Source organism: Chiloscyllium plagiosum, chromosome 5, assembly GCF_004010195.1.
Source record: "Chiloscyllium plagiosum isolate BGI_BamShark_2017 chromosome 5, ASM401019v2, whole genome shotgun sequence".
In the NCBI taxonomy this organism is placed as follows: Eukaryota; Metazoa; Chordata; class Chondrichthyes; order Orectolobiformes; family Hemiscylliidae; genus Chiloscyllium; species Chiloscyllium plagiosum.
Genome location: NC_057714.1, coordinates 31,602,569 through 31,607,685, shown reverse-complemented (window position 1 = coordinate 31,607,685; position 5,117 = coordinate 31,602,569). Strand labels below are relative to the sequence as shown.

At 40.6% G+C, this 5,117-nt stretch overlaps 1 long non-coding RNA gene across 1 annotated transcript in view; it reads left to right on the top strand.

Annotated features, from left to right (window-relative positions):
* Positions 1 to 1,197, top strand: part of LOC122550282 — a 10,506-nt gene extending 9,309 nt beyond the window's left edge. Inside the window, exons 3-4 of the long non-coding RNA XR_006311786.1 lie at positions 420 to 502; positions 1,154 to 1,197. This is a non-coding gene — a long non-coding RNA (uncharacterized LOC122550282). The remainder of the gene's footprint in view (positions 1 to 419; positions 503 to 1,153) is intronic.
* Positions 1,198 to 5,117: the final 3,920 nt, after the last annotated feature.

Here is a 5,117-nt window from a genome sequence, read left to right as displayed (position 1 = left end):
AAATCTCCCAGAAATACCAAGTGACCATGGGACTTGTGTAACTGAAGACTAAAAACATTCATATCAGTGACCATGTGGCATTTGAAAACATAACTGTATTGATAAGTCTGACAGACCAAAAGTACTTCATATCAGAGTTTCGGAGATTGCTGAAATGGACATAATAATTGCATTGGGAATCACTGTATTTTTCCGTAATCAGGTGGAAGGTTATAAATGCATTCCAAGGATTTACAAAGGGAAGAAGAGGGAGAATGGTGAACTACAGACCAGTTAATCTATTGTACAGAGTGGGCAATCTGTTTGCATTTATTGTAAAGATTGTGATATTGGACACTTGGAAAGTTATAGCAAACGTCTAGAGAATGATGCTAGATTTCTGAAAGTGAAGGCAACATTTACAAAAATTTTGCTTGAAGATGTCTCTTGTTGATATAAACAATGGAGAACCAGTGGATATGGTATAGTTGGATATCAGGAGGATTTTTAAAGAATTCATACGGTAAGTTAGACCTAAAACAATAAAGCAAATTGTATTGGTAAGAACATATGCAAATGGAGGAAGGTAAAGTTAAGTTTCCCTTTGTTTGAAGGGAATCAGATTATAGGCAATGAAGAGCTCTGTGCTCTCTCTTTCCTCGGATGATGTCTAACTCGCTGTGATTTCTAGCATTGGTTCAGTACAGATCCCAGCTTCTGTAGTAATTCGCTCCGAGTAGAAGTGAAGTTCTGCACCAGTGACACATCGTGTTGGTGAGACTGTACCTGAAGTTTTGTGTACAGTTTTGATTTTCTGATCTAAGTACAACATACTGATCACATATACTGAATGTACATTCTCTAGATTAACTCCTCGGATGGCAAGATTGTCCGATGAGGGAACTCTGCCTGTATTCTGTAGATTTTCAGAGACCGAGAGGTGATCGAAATGAAGCTTTACAAAATTCACACAGAGGGGAATGAAGAACATAGGGGTATTGAAAAGTGCCAGCAGGATTAGTGAGCACCCTAAGGTATTCCACAAGGAATTCATGTAGGACAGAATAACCAGGGAATAATTAAACCCCATTAGAAACCAAGAGGACAATCAGTGTGCGAAGCTGGAGAACATTGATAGATTGTGACATAAGAGATTCACTTCTGTTTTACGCAGGAGAAGGAGGAGGCATAGTTCAAGAAGATCGACTGGGAAACTCGTGGGCAGATTGATATGAAATACGAGCAAGGATTGATAGTTTTGGCTGGTATAAAATTGGACAAGTCCACAGGTCTGGCTGTGTTGCATCACGAACTGCTGTCGGAGCAAGGCCCTGACCCGAATGTTTAAGTAAATTCTGGTCACAGGGCAGGGGCCAGAGGAACGCAGAACACCTTTTACAGGAACAGTTGGTGCAGGTAGACAAGGGAACTATAGATCAGTGAGTATCAGATCAGTGTCAGTGAAACTATTGGGGAAAATAGGGTGGGAAAAATGGATCTTCATTTAGAGAGGGATAGTCATCAGAGGGGAGTCATGCTGAACAAAATTTATTGATTTTTTTTGAAGAAGGTTGATCATATTTTTTTTTCAGCAAGGCCTTTGACAAAACCCCACATGGGATACTGATAAAGAGAGCAAAATCTCATGGAATCAAGGGTAACATGGTAAGTGACATTCACAATGTCTTTATGGCAGGACAAAGAGGGTGATTCTGGAAACTGTGTGAATCGACATCAGTGTCCGGTGGTATAGTATATGGGTCAATGTTGTGACCCTCATTATTTGTGATACTTATAAATAATGTAGATATAAATGTAGAGGGCGTGGGGAAGTGTGGTACGTGAGTTTGCATTTATCACAAAGATTGCACGGGTGGTTGGCAGTGAGGGGTAGGTCTTATGTTACAGAAAAATACAGATGGAATGGCCAGATAAGCAGATTAATGGCAGATGGAATGTAACCCAGATAAATATAAGTTGATGCAATTTGGAAGAATGAACCAGACAAGGGAGTACTCAATGATTGGCAGCACACTAGGAGGCTCAGACCGTGCTTCTCCACACATCCCTGATTGGGACTGGACAGGGTAAGAGTGGACTTAACAAGGCGTTTGGAATAGTAAATATAACCTTTACACATCGAGACATAGATTACAATACTAATACAGGACTTTGGTTCGGCCAAAATGTAATACTGTGTGGTGTTCTGGGAGCCAAATTACAGGAAGGATGTGATAGTACTGGAGGGGATGCAGAGGAGATTCACCAGGATGTTCTCTGGGATGGAGCATATCAGCTATAGAGAGAGGCTGGGTAAGATCGGATTATTTACATTGGAGCAGAGAATTCTGAGCGGAATGTGATTCAGAAGGATAAGATTATGAGGAGCATAGACCGGGTGGATAGACAGCAGCTATTCCTTTTCATCAGTGGGCCAAGAACAAGAAAGCACACTTTTAAAGCGAAGGATTTGAGATGTCGAGAGGATTTGCTGATTGCTTTTCACCCAGAACGTGTTGGGGCCTGGAATGTACTTCCTGAGAGGGGAGTTATCGTGGTAACTTCATAACTGCTAAAAACCTACTTAGTAGAGGTCTTAAAGTGTCATAACATTCCCGGCTATGGGCCTGGTGTAGGAGAGTGGGACTAATGTAGATTGTGCTGTATTTCTGACGGTGCAGAGTCTATGCTCCTGTGATTATATGGTGTGGACATGAATTGCTGGGATTCTGAAGACAACAGGAATATGAGTGATAAGGTGAACTGTCAATGGAAAAGATAAGAGAAAACAAATGCAGCTTCGTTACACTCTCAATCCAGAAGAAAGAGAATGAGAGCAGGGAAATGGCAGAGCTCTTAAGCAACGACTTCAGTTCTGTCTTCACAGAAGGAAACGAATGAAACAAATTAAACCTTCCCAGCAAGACTAGGGAGACTAACTCTCATCAGAAAAAAAGAATGAAATTAGTAAAAAAAATGTTTTGGGAGAAATTATTGGATTGAAAGTATGGTTGAATTTAGAATACAGATAGAAGGTGAGAAGGTAAAATCCTATATCAAGGTCCTGTGTTTAACCAAAGCAGATGACAATAGGATCCGAGAGGAGTTGGGTAAAGATGGCTGGAAGTGAAGACTTTATGTGGAACCGTTAATGAACAGTGGAAGGCTTTCAAAGCAATCTTTCCAACATTCTCAGCAAGAACATATAATAGTGAAATGGAAGGACTGTAGGAAAAGGGTAATCTGCCGGGAATGTCTCAGGAAATAAGGGAGGCTATCAAATTAAAATAAATGGCATAAATAATGGCAAAGACCAGTGGGAAAGTAGAAAATTGGGAAAACTTTAAATGTCAAAATAAAGCAACAAAAAAGTTATCAAGACCCATCAGATCGGTTATGAGAGTAAACTACCTCAGAATATAAAGACGGGTAGCAAACTACTCTATGAATATACAAAACGAAATGAATGTAAGTAATGGTCGTTTAGAGAAGGGGTACCCAATAAAGGGATATGAGGAAATGGATGAGGAGTTGAAGAGTTATTTAGTCGGTCTACACAATGAAGGACACTAATAACATACCAGCAATTGTCAAAGAGAGGAAGGTAAGTGAGTACCTGGAAACATGCATTCCCAAGACAGAGATAGTGTTGGGCAAGCTAATGGAGCCAAAGGTAGATAAGTCTCCAGGCCCTGATGGAATGTATCACAATGTACTAACAGAGGTGATGAGAGAAATAGCAACTGCACTTGTGGACATTTTTCTGAATTCACTGGACTCTGATGCAATTCCAGCAAATTGGAATACAGGAGTTCACATACCACTGTTTAAAAAGGGAGGTAGACAAAAAGTGGGGAATTATAGACCAGTTAGCCCAACAGCTGTAGGGGAAAATATTTCAATCTGTAATCAAGGAATAAATGGCGATGCATCTTGATAGAAATTGCCCCGTTGGGCAGACACAGTGTTGGTTCATGAAAGGCAGGCCACGTGTAACTAACCTACTGGAATTCTATGAAGATATTACAACTGCAGAGACCCAGAAGATGTGGTGCACTGAGATTTCCAAAAGACATTCGATACAGTGACGCCAAAAAGGCTGCTGTGTAAGTTGTAGCATTCAGGGTAATGTATTAGCATAGATAGGGGATTGGTTAACTAACATGAAGCAACAACTGGGAATATATGATTGTTTTTCTGGTGACTGATCAGTGACTAGTGGAGTGCCTGAGGGATCGGTGCTGGGACTGCAATTATTCACAGCTTGCAGAGGACTGTTAAACTTTACAAAGGGGCATAAATAGTTGAAGTTAGTGGGCCAAGGTCTGGTAGATGGAGTTCAATTATAATAAATGTGAAATCGTCCATTTTGGTAGGAAAAATAGTAAAGATGTCTCTTACTTGAATTGTTTAAAAAAAACAGCATTCTCTTGTGCAGAGGGACCTGGGTGTCTTTGTGCATGAATTACAGAAGTTGGTCTGCTGGGGCAACAGGAAATTAACAAGGCAAATTGAATTTTGTCCTTCATTGCGAAAGGGATTGAGTGTAAAAGCAATGAGATTATGTTGCAGCTGTACAGGGTGGTGGGAGAAAACACCTGTAGTATGTGTAGTTTTGGCCTCCCTACTTGAGAAAGGAAAAACTGGCACTACAATGGATGCAGAGGAGGCTCGCTAGGTTGGTTCCAGAGGTGAGGGGGTGGTTATGAGGAGAGATTGAATAGATTGTAATTACACATTGATTGGAATTTGAAAGAACGAGGGAGGAAAGAATAGAAACATATATATTTGCGAAGGGAGTAGATAAGATAGAAATATAAAGGGAGTTTTCAGAAGCACGTGTAACTAGGACAACAGGGCAACACCTCAACATTAGATGGAGCAGATTTAGGACTGAATTGAGAAGGAACTTCTTGACCAAGATGGTTGTGAATCTGTGGAATTCTTCGCCCAGTGAAATAGTTGTGGATTTGTCAATGAATATATTTGAACTCAGATAATCTTTTTGAGCAGTAAAGGAATTAAGGATTATGATTGGGCGGAGAAGTGGAGCTGAGGCCATGAAATGATCAGCCATGATCTTATTGAATGGTGGCGGAGGCTTGAAGGGCCAGATGGCCTACTCCTGCTCCTAGTTT